Source organism: Prosopis cineraria, unplaced genomic scaffold, assembly GCF_029017545.1.
Source record: "Prosopis cineraria cultivar Desert tree isolate PC_DT_omini unplaced genomic scaffold, ASM2901754v1 PC1, whole genome shotgun sequence".
NCBI classification, from domain to species: domain Eukaryota; kingdom Viridiplantae; phylum Streptophyta; class Magnoliopsida; order Fabales; family Fabaceae; genus Prosopis; species Prosopis cineraria.
In genome coordinates this window covers 35668151-35687605 of record NW_026555332.1, presented here as the reverse complement: position 1 = coordinate 35687605, position 19455 = coordinate 35668151, and positions in this window count along the sequence as shown.

Below are 19455 nucleotides of genomic sequence, written 5' to 3'. Positions count from 1 at the left end.
GAGTTTACTTAAACTCACGAGTTTAATAATCTGGATCGAAAGTATACTTTTATTATATTCATCTGCGTAATTTTTTTTTCAATTTTTATCACAAAAATTACATCTCTTTTGGAAGAAGATATCTTTGAAAGAATTACCTATTTGGCTTCAATGCAATTTTAAATATCAGATGGTTTGTTAAAAACAAAAGTAATTACCCTCGTTCTTAATTTGATTTGTTATAATTTTGAGATTTTTTATTTTTAAATTATGCATATTTATATTTTAATTAAACACAATAAAAAAGATATGATACTTTGATATAATTGTACGTAGTTATTATTATTACTACAAAAATAAAAGCATAACCTTACCAGGGTGACCTGGGAAAGTGAGCAAAAAATACCAAGAACTTGTTTGGATTTAAGTTGAGTATAATTAATTAATATGATTGATTTTGATTGTAATTAATATCTTATAACACATCTGTTTGGATATTATTTTCTAAAATTATTTTAACAGAATTGAAGCTATTTCGATAGTTTAGTAAGAATTAATTTTATCTATGTAAATTACCATAAAGGATATTTATTTTTAAAGTTAAATTATTGATAAAGTTGTATGTAATATTACTAAATTTGTTAAGCTTTATTTAAGAAGTAAAATATATTATTTAACTCATATACTATATATATGATTAATTATAAAAATTTAAATTATATTAATATTAATATTTTACCTATATAACCATTATCTGGTCAGAGAAGTTCTGGGGGACAGCTTTTGCAAAACGTTATTCTACGTATACTTGATTAATTATAGAAAATTTAAATTTTTATATTGTAAATATTAATAATTTAATTTAATGTGTTATTATTTACTAGTGCTTGCCTTCAGACTTTTTGCAGAAAATTAGCATGTTAACTCAACTATTTTGGCATAGAGATGTGATGAAAGACAAAAGAAGAACAATAAATTGCGTATTCGTTGGAACAGGTGGATATATAGATATTGAAAAATATGATTGAAGGGTACATTTGGCACATGAAATTTCTGACAAATAGTAAGTACATTCGATGATATAATTGAAATCCAAAAGCTAGTGTTCTCAGCTTAATCAAAAACATGATTTTGATTCAAATAATCAATTATGAGAAAACTGTGATGTTTAGATAACCTTCACTCAAAAATCGATTCTGGTCCAAAAAATTGATTTTGCATCCTATCCAAACAGGCAAGAAGTCTTAGATGGTCACGTTGATTTGGGGATATTATAGTCATTTCTTAAAAAATTTAATGTCAGACAAGTTTATATTTTTTAGGGACTTTAAAATAATTATCCTATTTCGTAATCTTCCTTTTTCATTTTCTTATTCGAATGGTATTTATTTGTCATCCCTCCCCCTTTTTTTTAACTTTCCCTATTCAAAGAATCAAAAGTAAATTAATCAGGTGACGTTTGATTTATATTTTTAAAATTATTTCCAGTTTTTTTTAAAGAAAAATCGTATATTGCAATTAAAGTTTACAACAATTAATTAGTCCATATGGATGAATACGCATAATGACATTAAAATAAAAATTGAATACAAGTAATATATACTACGCTTCACGATCACAAGTAACTTCTTCGAAGCTTCGTCGCAAGTCGTTGCAACAAATGGTGCAAATATATATTTCAATTTTTATGTATTATAATAATCAAATCATGCTCATTCTCATCAATAAAAAGCAGTTATAATCGTGGATGTTTTTGGTCTTCGTATAAAAATAAGTTGAAGTCATTTTTCAATTGATTATAAAATATTTATCATTTTTCTCACAAGAAAAACTGGACCGTTTAAAAAAAATTAAATTTAAATTAAGTAAAGTACTTACTTAATGAGTATCTTAATTATAATCATTAAATTTTATCGACATCTAAAAATTAAAATTAGTGAGATATATTTTTCTTTGAATATTAAAGAATGAAGTTTGAATAATAAGAACTAAATTTAAGTGTTTAAAATTTTATCGACATTTAAAAATTATTTATTTATTTAATCCAATATCCGATATCTAGGAAACCTAGAATACTGACACCTCTCACCTAAACTAATTTTATTTCTCATTTTGTGGGAATGTTATTACCAACAGTGGCTCCATGTATTTTAGAGATGTTTTTGACATATTTATATAACACAATTGTATATCATAGAACTTGAACACAAGATCCAAGATAAGATAATTCAACTCCGTCAATTAATTGAACAAACCACCCAATGTATCATTTTATTTTACGTAGTGTACATATTTATATTGATGATAATTTATTATTATTCTCGGGGGATAATCAAGAACACAACGCAAAAAGTTGTTAGCCCAATTTTTTAATTTGGTATTCGGTGGTCATCTTCTTTAATGGGTTTTAGTACTTTTGTTCGGCTAGCCACCGCAAATACAATTTCTCATTATTATTCAGCACCGAGCGAAGTCTGTCCTTAACTTTTTTGATTCTTTAATTTGTCATGATCTATTCAAAGATCTCATGGGACAGGAAAGAAATTTGCAAGTAATAGGAAGGTTGGTGGGAAGTATGAAACGTCGAAAACATCATTGGGAAATTAAAAAGTTCAAACTTCTATGTCGTGCTTGTGGAAATACTTCTCTTTCATAGTGATTGCAAATTCATTGAACTTTATCCGGTCCCATTCATTCATTGTGTTTTTTTTAATACAAAATGTTCGCCTTTGTTTTGTTTTTTGACCGAGAATTTTGTTATTCATTTTTCTTTTTTGTTGACTAGCTGATTTAATAAGTGAAGTTTGTGGGATGCACGGGCGACGGAGCTTCCTCATATTTACCTTTTTTTAATAAAAAAATAGATCAGCTAAATAATTAAAAAGAAAACACAAGGAAAAGAAAAAGAATTTTTTAAGATATAATTTTTTTCTTTATTTTCTTATTTCTTATAAAATATAATTTTTTGTATTAAAAAATAAATTTTGCAAAAATTTACAGATTTCAACCGCGGAGAATTTAAATCTGGTGATTTTTCCAAGAAAGGAAGGAGAAGATGGGTGGCCAGGAAAAAGTGGAAGTGAAAACATGGCAAAGCACATCACTGAGCAACGTTGACCTTGACTTTTTTTCCATTCGTGTTTGGGCAGTCGTCATCTTTAATGGGTTTTACGTTTTAGTCTCTCTTTTTTTTCCCTTATTGGTGACCAAATATACAATTTCCCATCATTTGTAAAAAATGAAAAAAAAAAGGAAATTGTTGTCTTTTCATCTATAGTATTTTTTGCCAAGTTTCACATAAGAACATTGGAGATGTTGATCTGTGTAACACCCTCAAATTTACAAATCGATTTTTCATAAATTATTAATTCAAGAAATCATTTTTTTTTCTTTTTTTTTTTCATTGAACCCTTATCATACCCTTATCATGGTAGAAAAATTTCTACCATGATACATCCAAGACAATATACCACAGGTCTTAAAATATCTCAAAAAGCAATTAGAACCATGAGGGACAGACATGATCCTCATAGCATGTTATTTAAATTAGGTCATGAATCAAAAGGGACAGACATAATCCTCTTGGACATATAAATGCATTTAATAAAAAGGATTAGAGTTTACATGCTCCATAGACAAGATATGTCCTAAGTTGGCACAAGATACATTGTATAATTCAAAATAAGAGGCAACGTAAAAGATGGTGTCTCATACACCATAATTACACCTCTGGTGCTTTCTCGGCCGGATTCGCTCCTGTAAAAATATTAACCACGGGGAATGAGACTTAAAAGTCCCAGTAACCAAAAATTAATATGTAATGATGCATGCGGATGTAACTAATCATGCGATTGCTAAGTGGGCACACAAAACATTTAACCGAACAATACTTTCAAACAAACCGAACAAGTATTTAATTTGCATGACTGCACCTTATATCCTCCTTTCGCCATGCTCGGACGCCAAATCACCCGGCCAAAGGTGAGTTGGACCAAGCGACAAGCCACTCATTGGGTCCAATGAGGGCTTACCACGTGGTAATAATTAACCGAACAGAAATTCCCATTAACACCATACATTAAATACCCTGACAAGTCATGCATCATTCAAATATCCAAACAGGAATATATCCGAACAATAATATCTCATCATGATAAACAAAAATAAATTTTTAACCCACTTGGCAATAATTTCAAACAAGTATATACAGTATTTATTTTCAATAATTCATATTTTTTTCAAACAACAAAACAACACATAACCATTCACAAACACACCCATCACAACACATTAATAATGGTTACCTTGTGTCTTGAATAACAAGTTCCCCTTCACAACTCCTTTTTCACCACTATCTTTGTCAATATAATCTACATAATTATTTCACAATACTATATATTAATTTTACATTAAAATAAATAACTCTAATTTAAATAGTTAGAAAGTCTTAGATCTATAGTCCATATTAACACTAATTTAAGATTTATGCCTCATTTAACTTCCCAAATTCTTTTCTAAAATTCTCGTACCCTAATAAACTATTTTTTTTATCCTCAAATCACTTCTAGTATCACAATTTCATCCTTCTATATTCTAAAAATTCATCCAAAAATAAATTAAATTTTAAAATTATCCTGAAGCCTCAAATCACCTTTCTATAACCTCAAAAATACCTATTCATACTTAAATAAATATTTAATAATCATAGGTTTATCCCTACATCTCAGATTCCACATAAATTCAACCATATAGATCTAGATTTTAACTCAAAAATTCTTAAACATGAGTTTCAACCTCAAGAAAATATTCTATAATATTTATTATATCCCTAAGAGTTTTAACCTATATTTTTAATCCATCATATCATCAGATTAACTATCCTATAGAAAAATCCTAATCAAAATATTTACTCTATCCTACAAAATAATCATATCACTAGAAAGCTAATATTATTTAGAAAATAACTATAAAATTAATTTTGTAATTAAATAAATTTTTAAATGCTAATCTAAACAGGAAAGTTAGAACATACCTGAAGAAAAAGAAAATAATCCCCCCTTGCGAGAAAACGCCGAGCAACGTGAGAGGAAGAGAGAAAAATAATATAAAAATGGGATTGTGAGTCCCAAAATTATATTAAAAAAAACTATAGGTTTGAATTTAATTATTCAAACCTTTGGGCCAAAAGTTGCAATTTCCTCTAAATTGCATCTTAGCCTCTCATGCTTCCTAATGCACACACCCCCTCCTTTTTATACATGAAGGCACCTCTTCTCTTCCCTCATCTAACCAATGTGGGACTTAGAAACAACAACCTTCCACCCCCTTTTTTTTGTTCCTTCTACCTTCTCTCTGTTTTTTTTTCAACACATACATAAAAAAAATTATTTATGTATTATATCTTAACTAAATATTGCTTATGTGGTTTTAAATTTAAATTTTTAAATTCATAATTAAATACCTAACCATAATATTATTTCTAAATAACCTCAAATAATATAAATTCCTATTATTATCATTTTTTTTTCTCAAAACCTAAATTCCACAATTTTTTTATTATATAAAAAATCAGGATGTTACAATTCTCCCCTCCTTTTAGAAATTTTGTCCTCAAAATTTAATAGATAAGCATAGAAACTATGTACCTAAGCAAATAAATGTGGATAATCTCGCCTCATACTCTCCTCGGTTTCCCAAGTAGCATCACCTAGGGCTCCACCCTTCCAAATCACCTTCACGAGTCGGATGGTCTTATTGCGTAGTTGTTTGTCCTTAAAGTCCTCAATTCGCTCCGGTTCGGATCTAAAGGTCAAATTCTCCCTCAATTCTACTTCTTCAGGTTCAATAACATGGGAGGGATCCGGGTTGTACTTCTTCAACTGTGATACGTGGAACACATTATGGATACCTGCAATCTGTGGAGGTAATGCAACTCTATATGCAGTAGATCCAATTCGCTCCAAGATCTCATACGGGCCCATAAATCTAGGTGTCAACTTCTTTGCCTTAATGGATCTACCAATGCCTGTCACTGGAGAAACCTTCAAAAATACATGATCTCCTACTTCAAACTCTAACGGCCGTCTCCTCTTATCAGCATAGCTCTTCTGTCGGCTCTGAGCGGTTAGCAATTTTTGCTTAATCATTGCAATCTTCTGGGTGGTCTGCTCTACAATTTCTGGACCAATGATACTCCTCTCACTTAATTCTGTCCAACACAAAGGCGATCTACACTTCCTTCCATACAAGGCCTCATAAGGCGCCATCCCAATACTAGAATGATAGCTATTATTATAAGCAAATTCAGCTAATGGCAAATGATTATCCCAACTACCTGGTAGTTCAATGGCACAAGCTCTCAACATGTCCTCCAAAGTCTGGATCGTCCTCTCTGTTTGTCCATCTGTTTGGGGGTGGTATGCGGTGCTAAAACTCAGTCTGGTACCTATAGCCTTCTGTAGCGCACCCCAAAAGTTTGAAGTGAACCTTGGGTCACGATCTGACACAATTCTAGAGGGTATACCATGAAGTCTAACTATCTCCTTAATGTATATCTCAGCAAATTTCTCTAATGTAGAGGTAAACTTGATCGCCAAAAAGTGAGCTGATTTGGTGAGTCGGTCTACTATCACCCAAATAGCATCCTTACTCGAGGGTGTTCTTGGCAGTCCAGTGATGAAATCCATAGAAATATCATCCCATTTCCACTTTGGAATATCTAACGGTTGCAGTGTTCCAGCTGGCTTCTGATGTTCTATCTTTATCTTCTGACACGTTAAACATCTAGAAACAAATTCAGTTACATCTTTCTTCATTCCTGGCCACCACCAACCTCGCTTCAAATCATGGTACATTTTAGTTATACCGGGATGAATTGTATATTTGCTCCTATGAGCTTCTTCTAAAAGGATATTCCTCAATCTTGGATCATTAGGTACACAAACTCTACCTTTATACTTCATCACTGTGTCCTCAGAGATGGTAAAATTTGGGGCCTTACCTACCACTATCTCCTTCCTTATATTCCTTAAATAGTCATCACTCTGCTGTGAGACTCTGAGATCTTCCCATAATTTGCTCTCAAAGTCTGCTACCTGGAGTGCGGCCATTTGATGTTCAATCACATCTACTGGAACATCATGAAAACTGTTCCATAAATGATATTCATGAACCATCAAATGTGCAGCATGAATAGTCTTCCTACTTAAGGCGTCAGCTACCACGTTAGCCTTACCCGGATGGTAATGTAATTCAAAGTCATAATCCTTCAGAAATTCCATCCATCGCCGCTGCCTCATATTAAGCTCTTTCTGATCAAATAAATACTTCAGGCTCTTATGGTCACTGAAGATTTGAAACTTAGATCCATACAAGTAGTGTCTCCATATCTTCAGAGCAAACACAACTGCAGCCAACTCCAAGTCATGTGTAGGGTAATTTTCCTCGTGTGGCCTCAACTGTCTAGAGGAATAGGCAACTACTCGGTCATCTTGCATCAAAACACATCCTAAACCCTTTAAAGAAGCATCAGTGTACAGAGTGTACGGCACCACAGGGTTAGGAATAGTCAATACTGGAGTAGTGGTTAACCTCTTTTTCAATTCTTGGAAAGCAGCTTCACATTTATTAGTCCAAATAAATGGGGCATCCTTTTTAGTCAGCTTAGTCAAGGGCATCGCAATTTGTGAAAATCCCTTAATAAAGCGACGATAATAACCTGCTAAACCTAGAAAGCTTCGTATCTCCGTCACAGATTTTGGCTGTTCCCACTTCATCACTGCATCAATCTTGTTAGGATCCACCGCAACTCCATCTCTGGACACAACATGGCCCAAAAACTTTACTTCTTGGAGCCAAAATTCATACTTGCTTAATTTGGCATAAAGCTTATTTTCCCTCAAAACTTGCAAGACGATTCTTAAATGCTCACCATGAGCCTCCTCATCCTTTGAATAAATAAGAATGTCATCAATAAACACTACTACAAACTTATCTAAATAGGGTCGAAAGATCCTATTCATGTAATCCATGAATACCGCAGGAGCATTCGTAAGTCCAAACGGCATCACCATGAATTCATAATGCCCATATCTCGTCCGAAATGCTGTCTTAGGTATATCCTCTGCTCTCACTCTCAATTGGTGGTACCCTGACCTTAAGTCAATCTTTGAGAAAACTGCGGATCCCACAAGCTGATCCAGTAAATCATCGATTCTCGAAAGTGGATATTTGTTCTTGATGGTTACTTTGTTCAATTGTCTATAATCAATGCACAATCGGAGGCTTCCGTCCTTCTTCTTTACAAAAAGGACTGGAGATCCCCAAGGTGAAACACTCGGTCTGATGAAACCCTTCTCAAGTAGCTCTTCAATTTGCTTTTTTAGTTCCGCTAACTCTGAAGGGGACATCCGATAAGGAGCCTTAGAAATTGGCCCTGTACCGGGTACCAATTCAATTGAGAACTCTACCTCGCGCTTTGGGGGTAAACCGGAGACTTCGTCTGGAAATACATCCGCAAATTCTTTGACAATTGGGATATTCTTCACGCCTTCATCAATCTCAGCTTGGATAGAGAAGAAAACCATGTAGGCCTGGCAACCCTTCTTCATACATCTATCAACTTGCGCCGCCGACAAGAAAACATGATCTTGAGTCTCGACTGGGGTCACCGATAAAGAAGATAAAGACACACTCCTCTCTCTACAATCTAGGATAGCACCATTTGCAGCCATCCAATTCATTCCCACAATTACATCCATACCTCTCAGTGGTAGGATAATTAAGTCCATAGTTGTTTTCCTATTTTTAAACTCGACTACTAGGTTAAGGCATGCCTTAGCAGTCCTTACAGATTCTCCCGCAGGAGTAGACACATTCATATCAAAAGGTAAAATACACACAGGCAAATCAAGGTCCTTTACACAAGTTTCAGAAATAAAAGAGTGTGTAGCACCCGAATCAAATAGTGCAACAATATCATGATGAAGGATTTTGATGTTACCTCTAATGGCATCTGGGGAGTTCATGGTGTCCTGAGTAAGAGAAAACACACGGCCAGAGACAGTAGGATGTTGGGAAGGGTTCTTCATATTTGAGCCCTGGTTGTCCCCACAAAACTTTGCAATGTGACCGGGTTTCCCACAAATGTAACAGACCCAACACTGTCCGAAATGACGACGCCCGCATTTAGTGCACTGTTGAGAGCTCGCTGTACTTGGGGCAGGTGTAGATACTGTTGGGCTCCTCTGTGACCCGTGATAACTACTATGATAGCTCCTCTGTCCTTGGCCCCTTTGAAATGGACCCTTCTACCTTCCTTGGTTCCATGAGCTACTCGAACCCTGATGGTTTTTCTTCATAATGCCTCCGGTGGGTCGAGGGTAGGTTGGGGGTCTACTATATGAATAACCCCTCTTCTCTCTCTCGACCTCCTTCTTACTGCGAGCTACTACTTGTAGTTTTATGCACATTTCATCATAATCTCGGATATCTAGATGAGCTAATTGTTCCCTCAATTCTGGTCTAGCCTTCTCCAATAAGCGCTTAGCCTTCCATTCGGAATCATCCCTATACTGCAGGTACGTGGAGTATCTAGATAACTCCTGAAACTTAGCAATGAATGTGTCCTTATCGAGGTTCCCTTGCTTAAAGGCATGGAATTCCGCTTCCTTCTCAGACCTTAACTCTGATGGAAAGTAATGCCTGAATAATTTTTCCTTGAATTCCTCTCAGGTGAGTGTAGAATCATCCCTGGGCCCTGCTGTCTCCCACCAATCTCTTGCTCCTTTCACTAGGAGCACTAATGCTACTTGTACTTTTTGATTGCTGGTGCATGTGACTACTCGAAAGATGGATTCGAGTCTCTTCACCCATTCCTCTACCACGGATGGTTTAAGGTTACCATCAAACGTAGGAGCGTTAAACTTCCTAACAGTTTCCTACACATCAGTAATGGTCGGTGGGGCTCTCTGTTCCTCCTGCCTAATTTCCTTCCTTCTAGACTCATGATCTCTCAGAGTGGCAGGATGTGAGGAACTGCCTTTCCCCACATGACTCTCAACATGAGCCCTATCTCCATTTTCAGTTACCTTTTGCCTCTTTAGCTCCGTCAACTCTTGTTCGTATCCTTGAACCTTGTCTGTTAATGTTTTTACAAGCATTCTCAATTCCGCCAAGTCAGGCTCCTCATTTGGCAGTGGCGGTGGTAGGTGCTCATGTTGGAATCCTGAGTTACCACGAGTAACAGGCATTTTCTCTCCCCTCCTAAAGGATACAAGATATAAATAATAAAATTAGCCTAGCTATATCATGGCCATACAATGAGAAGCACCATAACAATGTATATTGCCAACCGACTATATGCTCTGATACCAATATGTAACACCCTCAAATTTACAAACCGATTTTTCACAAATTATTAATTCAAGAAATCATTTTTTTTTTTTTTTTTTATTGAACCCTTATCATACCCTTATCATGGTAGAAAAATTTCTACCATGATACATCCAAGACAATATACCACAGGTCTTAAAATATCTCAAAAAGCAATTAGAACCATGAGGGACAGACATGATCCTCATAGCATGTTATTTAAATTAGGTCATGAATCAAAAGGGACAGACATAATCCTCTTGGACATATAAATGCATTTAATAAAAAGGATTAGAGTTTACATGCTCCATAGACAAGATATGTCCTAAGTTGGCACAAGATACATTGTATAATCCAAAATAAGAGGCAACGTAAAAGATGGTGTCTCATACACCATAATTACACCTCTGGTGCTTTCTCGGCCAGATTCGCTCCTGTAAAAATATTAACCACGGGGAATGAGACTTAAAAGTCCCAGTAACCAAAAATTAATATGTAATGATGCATGCGGATGTAACTAATCATGCGATTGCTAAGTGGGCACACAAAACATTTAACCGAACAATACTTTCAAACAAACCGAACAAGTATTTAATTTGCATGACTGCACCTTATATCCTCCTTTCGCCATGCTCGGACGCCAAATCACCCGGCCAAAGGTGAGTTGGACCAAGCGACAAGCCACTCATTGGGTCCAATGAGGGCTTACCACGTGGTAATAATTAACCGAACAGAAATTCCCATTAACACCATACATTAAATACCCTGACAAGTCATGCATCATTCAAATATCCAAACAGGAATATATCCGAACAATAATATCTCATCATGATAAACAAAAATAAATTTTTAACCCACTTGGCAATAATTTCAAACAAGTATATACAGTATTTATTTTCAATAATTCATATTTTTTTCAAACAACAAAACAACACATAACCATTCACAAACACACCCATCACAACACATTAATAATGGTTACCTTGTGTCTTGAATAACAAGTTCCCCTTCACAACTCCTTTTTCACCACTATCTTTGTCAATATAATCTACATAATTATTTCACAATACTATATATTAATTTTACATTAAAATAAATAACTCTAATTTAAATAGTTAGAAAGTCTTAGATCTATAGTCCATATTAACACTAATTTAAGATTTATGCCTCATTTAACTTCCCAAAATTCTTTTCTAAAATTCTCGTACCCTAATAAACTATTTTTTTTATCCTCAAATCACTTCTAGTATCACAATTTCATCCTTCTATATTCTAAAAATTCATCCAAAAATAAATTAAATTTTAAAATTATCCTGAAGCCTCAAATCATCTTTCTATAACCTCAAAAATACCTATTCATACTTAAATAAATATTTAATAATCATAGGTTTATCCCTACATCTCAGATTCCACATAAATTCAACCATATAGATCTAGATTTTAACTCAAAAATTCTTAAACATGAGTTTCAACCTCAAGAAAATATTCTATAATATTTATTATATCCCTAAGAGTTTTTACCTATATTTTTAATCCATCATATCATCAGATTAACTATCCTATAGAAAAATCCTAATTAAAATATTTACTCTATCCTACAAAATAATCATATCACTAGAAAGCTAATATTATTTAGAAAATAACTATAAAATTAATTTTATAATTAAATAAATTTTTAAATGCTAATCTAAACAGGAAAGTTAGAACATACCTGAAGAAAAAGAAAATAATCCCCCCTTGCGAGAAAACGCCGAGCAACGTGAGAGGAAGAGAGAAAAATAATATAAAAATAGGATTGTGAGTCCCAAAATTATATTAAAAAAAAACTATAGGTTTGAATTTAATTATTCAAACCTTTGGGCCAAAAGTTGCAATTTCCTCTAAATTGCATCTTAGCCTCTCATGCTTCCTAATGCACACACCCCCTCCTTTTTATACATGAAGGCACCTCTTCTCTTCCCTCATCTAACCAATGTGGGATTTAGAAATAACAACCTTCCACCCCCTTTTTTTTGTTCCTTCTACCTTCTCTCTGTTTTTTTTTCAACACATACATAAAAAAATTATTTATGTATTATATCTTAACTAAATATTGTTTATGTGGTTTTAAATTTAAATTTTTAAATTCATAATTAAATACCTAACCATAATATTATTTCTAAATAACCTCAAATAATATAAATTCCTATTATTATCATTTTTTTTCTCAAAACCTAAATTCCACAATTTTTTATTATATAAAAAATCATGATGTTACAATCTGAATTGGTGACCTCGTTGGCTTGATGTTTGTCGACCGAGTTAATTAGGCTGAAGGGGCCAAGTAGTTATTTTTGTTGTTGTTAAAGGAAAAATTGAGTGTAGAAATTTCAAATGAAACGTGACAAATGAATTTGTCCTTTTTATTATTATTAGAAAGAGATGTTTATATGAATAGCATTGATAGTTTTTCTGTGGTCCGAAGACCTATTGGTTCCAGCACTTTCAAAACATTGCAAACTTGAATATTCGAAATGAAACCTAGTTTGTTCCAACAAAAATGCACACTCAAACGAAAAAGTAATTAAATCAAGACTAAGAACATCTCCCCGCATGCACACTCTTCTTCATCATCGATCATCTTCATTTGGCTTGCGTTTCGTTGATAACATCTGCAATGAATATTTTAGAAACATGAACAAGAATTTGGGAAAAAACATAAGCCTAAAGAGAAGATTCAAAACAAACACATGCCATTAATTAATTAATTTTACCTTTATTCTTTTTCTTCTGCATCCATGATTTATATTTGGTGCATTCCTTTTTTCGGTGACCATAGGCATTACAATACCAACATGCTATATCTTTCCTGTTCAGTTTAGGACCATCCGAATTGTGAGACTGACCATCTTTCCTTTTGCTGCTCTTGTCCGTACGGTTCTCTCGAAACTTGCGTTTGTTTTTGCGATGCGACTGATCATCATTAGGAGAACCCTTCTTATGATGTGCTTGATCCACTGTATTTTGATCCCAAAAGAGAGATGCTTTGATCAAAGAATTAATATAAGCTTATCAAATAAATATTTATTGATAATAAAATGAACTCTATTCTGTTCCTCTAACCAGCTATACGTAGTGACACTTATAGCTACCACAAAGAGACGTGGTTTTTTTTGTTGTTAAGTCCTTTGAATCATAATATAGAATTTTTTTTGGAAATTTTATTTTGCACAAAATATAAGATATTAAGTATATTTTTTTAGAAGTTTTGTTTACTATTATTTTTTTTAAAAATGATACATTAAAATTTCAATTATCATTATTAAAATATTTATATATGATATTCTCCTAATTTTTTTTTAGTTAGAATGGCGAAATAAATGTCCTAACCTTTTTTTGCTTTTTTTTAGAGCCACGGAGCTCTGCAAATTGTTGTTGGGATTGCTGCTCATTTAATTTGTGACAAAAGTCACAACGTCGGGTCTCTTTATTCACCTTTGACCGGAGTCACCGTGGCTAGGACAATTATTGTCAGACAAATCACCAAGGCTTGTGAAGACATATAATCACAAACGATTTTTCTTTCCAAATTTTGATCTTCAGCTTGCTCTTAAACTCGAATTTCAATTTTGATATCAATTGTTGATATGGGAAAAAAAATCTTACATCAGCTGATAAAACATAAATGGACAAAAAACTGTAAGTAGTGCTTTCACCCAATGGCAGGTATAGTTGAGGGTGGGCATTGCCCCTAATTAACTTAAAAAAATTTATAAGAAGGATGTGAAATTTTTAAAAATTTGCCTCTATTACTTAATAGTTTTGAACTTACTAGAATCAAATTAAAATATATTTGAGTTCTCAAAAAATTGAGTCTTTTATATTTCACTTAAGTTTAATAAATTTTAAATTTTGAGTGCATTATATTCAAATTTAGATTATTTTAATAAAAACATCATTTTAATTTTCCTTTTCTAATATTATTTTAGAAAACTAAATATTTATTTTAATAAAAATATTTATTTTATATATTAAATTATTTTCTTATTTTTAAATTTTATATATTATTTGTATTACCCTAATTGTTTTGAACCCACTAGAACCAAACTAAATTATATTTGAGTTCACAAAAAAATTGGATCTTTTATATTTCACTTAAGTTTAATAAATTTTAAATTTTGAGTGCATTATATTCAAATTTAGATTATTTTAATAAAAATACCATTTTAATTTTCCTTTTCTAATATTATTTTAAAAAAAATAAATATTTATTTTATATATACTAAATTATTTTTTGTTCTTAAATTTTATATAATTATGTCCCCTTTGGTTCAAGATGCTTTTACCCGAAAAAAATGTGTTAGTATGAGTTTGGCATTGCCCCGCATATCATTACAGTGGGGCAGAACAGGTATTCTCATCAATAGCAAACAACACATAATTCCATTGCATCTTTTTTTTTTAATAAAAAAATTAGGTAAGTTGGGTCTTAGAGGCTCACTAGTGCGAGAGTGTACCTCAAAACTCAAACATTATTTATAGAAGTATTTACAAATCCTTCACAAATAAAATTTTTACATGAATAGCAGAATTTGATCTTGCAACTTTATGAATTATGAGCCAATTATTTACCAACTAGATCAACCTTGGTATTTATAATGCCATTATTTCTATTCATGGTGCTCATGATCATTTCTTTCTTGACCAAATCTATCTATTCATAAATTAGGGGCATTTTAGGGAAAATTTATTTATTACTCCTATTTTTTTTTAAATGCCTTATATAAAAAGGACACCGCAACCTTTGAAATTTTCCCTTATAATTAAGGATGGAGGGAGTACCTTGATAACTCATGATGCTCTTTGTTAACTCTGTAGTTATCATTGAATTTGTATCCCCATATGTATCATCATCTTTAAGCTCTTTCCTGTCTTGTGGTTGTTCTACATTTCACCATTGGGATAGTAAATCATAGTATGTCTTAGTATGGGAAAGAAATATGATAATTGTAATACAAAAAGAAATAGGATGGGCAAAAATACCTGCATGACGCTTAATGTTATCAATTGACTCTATTTTCCTTAAATGTTCGCAACGAATGTGACGAGAAACTTCATCAACAATGCGTGATACAGTTACATTATCATCCTCTTCCCCACTCGATATTGGAAGTATACATCAATAATCACAACGTCAGCAATTCAAAATTTGATTACTTTTTTACCCTTTTACTTAAAGCGACCTGTATGTTGTTATGCCATGAGATATTTATAAGGAGACTGCATGTGTCCACAAAAAGTAAATTAACAAACACAGTTTACATGAAGCTGATCAAGTGCATGAAATACATACATTCTTTTCTGTTCTAATTAAGGATGGAATTATAGGAAAACTTCTGACAAAGACAGATATCTAAGAAATTCTTTCATTTCAGAAAGAAAGAAGTAGAGACATACCCTTCTTCCATGATCCAACTATCCGTAAAAACTGTTTTAATCAAGTCAGGGTGCAACCACTGCATCTATTCCCGACATATTGATTTAATTTGTCGATATTCCCATCCTGAAAAAGCACCGTAAAAGATCGGCCAAACCAAGCGGCTGTCTGTTTTGATATTATCAAAGATCATTGCGAGTGTGTCAATACACCATGAGGAATTTGCATAGTGTTTAGAGAACACAATAATCAAAATCCTAGATTCTTTAATTGCTCTGAGCACCGTTTGGCGAATATCTTCCCCGCATCGGAAACTCTTAACATCTTTGAAAGCATTAATCTTGCTCTCATGCAAAGCATTATATAGCTTGTCCACTAGAACCTTGGAATCAGAGGCTTCAAAACTCAAGAATACATCATATGTCTATGCTTCTGCAAAAGAAGATGATAATTATAGCCACTTATATTGCAAATTTTATTAGTAAAAGTACACATTCTACTAGCAAAAGATATATGCAAATGCAACAGGCCTATGATAACCATATCAAAGCTTCAAAATATTATAATCGAGGTATGATTAAGCTTATGAACAGTTACTAACTAAGTATAAATTATGTATGACCATCTTTCCTTTTGTTTTGTTGGTCTTATCCAAACCGTTCTTATGAAACTTGCATTTTTCTTGCGTCGCGTTTGACCATCATTAGGAAAACCCTACCATGATGTTCTTGATCTACTATATATATAGTAGCAAACAACACATAATTCCATTATATCTTTCTTTTTTTTAAATAAAAAAATTAGGTAAGTTGGATCCTAGGTGCTTATTAGGGTTAAGGTATGCTTTCAAGCTCATAATGCTTACAAAGGTACTTACAGATTACCCATTAATAAAGTTTTCACATCAGTAGCAAAATTTAATCTCACAACTTTATGGATTATGAGCCAACTCTTTTGAAACTAGACCAACCTTTTTGTTATTTGTAATTCTATTATTTTTACTCATGGTGCTCATCATCATTTTCATCTTTTCATTACCAAATCTATCTATTCATAAATTAGGGGTATTTAGGGAAAAATTATTTATTACTCCTAAATTTTTTGTAAAATTCCTTATATAAAAAGGACACCACAACCTTTAAAATTTTCCCTTATAATTAAGGATGAAGGGAGTACCTTGATAACTCATGATGCTCTCTGTTAACTCTGTAGTTATCATTGAATTTGAATAGTCCTCATGTGTATCATAATCTTTAAGCTCTTCCCTGTCTTGTGATTGTTCTACATTTCACCATTGGGGTAGTAAATCATAGCATGTCTTAGTATAGGAAAGAAAATGTGATAATTGTAATACAAAAAGAAATAGGATGGGAAAAGACACCCGTAAGATGCATAGTGTTATCAATTGACTCTGTTTTCGTTGAGTGTTCGGAACAAATGTGACGAGAAACTTCATCAACAATGCGTGATACAGTTACATTATCATCCTCTTCCCTACACGATATTGAAAGTATACATCAATAATCACAATGTATGCAATTCAAAATTTGAATACATTTTTACCCTTTTACTTAAAGCGACCTGTATGTTATTAAGCCATGAGATATTTATAAGGAGACTGCATGCGTCCACAAAAGGTAAATTAATAAACGTAACAGAGTTTACATGCAGCTGATCAAGTGCATGAAATAAATTCTTTTCTGCTCTAGTTAAGGATGTAATTATAGGAAAACATCTGACAAAGATAGACATCTAAGAAAGTAGTAGAGACATACCCTTCTTCCATGCTCAAACTATCCATAAAAACTGTTTTAATCAAGTCAGGGTGCAACTTGATGAACCCCATGGTACAGATGACATGGCATTAATACCAACGAAGCTTGAGCATGGTAATCATGAGCATGGTGACATGGAAGGAGCCTAAGAAAAGCAGCAAGGAGCCCAATACTTCCAATCCAACGTACCTAAAGACCAATTACAACATATTGAAGGTCTAATGATAAGAGTCCAAACTAAAGTCATGAAACAAGCCTTGTTCAGTCTTGTGTAAGAAGTTCAAGAGCTTGGAGAGCATTGGGGCACTCCTCTCAAGCCCAAAGGAGAGCATCTATATGTGTATAATGTGTTTAAGGTCTAAATTCATGAAGAGTCAAGCCTAAGAGATACAAACTTTAGTCCAATGCAAGGAAGACTACAAGTTGAGCCTCTTACAAGCAAGGAGGCATGAAACCCTAGTGAAGAAGTCAAGGGTGGCATGATTTTAAATCCTTTATGATCTCTTAATTGTCTCCTAAATTATTTCCTATTTTAATAGTCCTTTGATTTGATTTCTTATTTTGAGTCTAGTCAAAGGTTAAAATTAATTATGGTATTAATTTTTAAATTTTGTAATCCCATAATTTTAGGATCACATCTCCTAAATTATGTGGATAAATATTTTATCATTATTTTATATTATTTTTCCTTTTAGTATTAGGAAATTAAGGTTTTAATTTTAGGAAATATTCTTCTTTATGAGCCTATATAAATTAGGCATGCTCCCTCTTATAAAGAGAACAGAAGTTGAATAAAATTATTTATTTTACAATTTATAACTCTTGTGAGCCTTAGTGCTTTATGGTGGCATTCCGCGTGAGAAACAGATGTGATCAAGAGCGTGATCAACTTTTGTGGTGTTTTAAAAGGTTGAGGTTCCTAGAGGCAGGTGCTCTAGAGGATCTTCTCCTTGATCATTACTCCATTGTTTATTTTATATCTTTCTTTATTTTCATCATAAATTTCGTCTCTTTCTTTTTATTCTTGTATTTTTGTTGTGTCAGGGTTCTGTCCCTAAACTAGCACGATTTTACTTCTGTGTCCCCTATCACAACCTCTCCATCTTTTCTCGACATATTGATTCACATCCTGAAAGATATGAAGTACCGTAAAAAATCGGCCAAACCAAGTGGCCGTCTGTTTTGATATTATCAAAGATCATAGCAAGTGTGTCAAGACACCATGAGGAATTTGCATAGTTTTCAGAGAACACAATGATCAAAATGCTAGATTCTCTAATTGCTCTTAGCACAGTTTGGCGAATATCTTCCCCGCATCGGGAGCTCTTAACATCTTTGAAATCATTAATCTTGCTCTCATGCAAAGCATTATATAGCTTGTCCACGAGAACCTTAGAATCAGAGGCTTCAAAACTCAAGAATACATCATATGTCGATGCTTCTGCAAAAGAAGATGATAATTATAGCCATTTATATTGCAAATTTTATTAGTAAAAGTACACATTCTACTAGCAAAAGATATATGCAAATGCAACAGGCCTATGATAACCATATCAAAGCTTCAAAATATTATAATCGAGGTATAATTAAGCTTATGAACAGTTACTAAGTATAAATTATGTATGACCATCTTTCCTTTTGTTTTGTTGGTCTTATCCAAACCGTTCTTATGAAACTTGCAATTTTTTCTTGCCCTGCGTTTGACCATCATTAGGAAAACCCTTACCATGATGTGCTTGATCTACTATATATATATATATATATATATATACACACCGTGAACCGAAAGAGATTCTTGTTCAAAGATTATAAACTTATCACATAAATATTTATTAATAATAAAATGAACTCTGTCCTCTAATTAACCAGCTCTATGAAGCGACGTCGCTTACTTCCGTGGAACACATAGACATG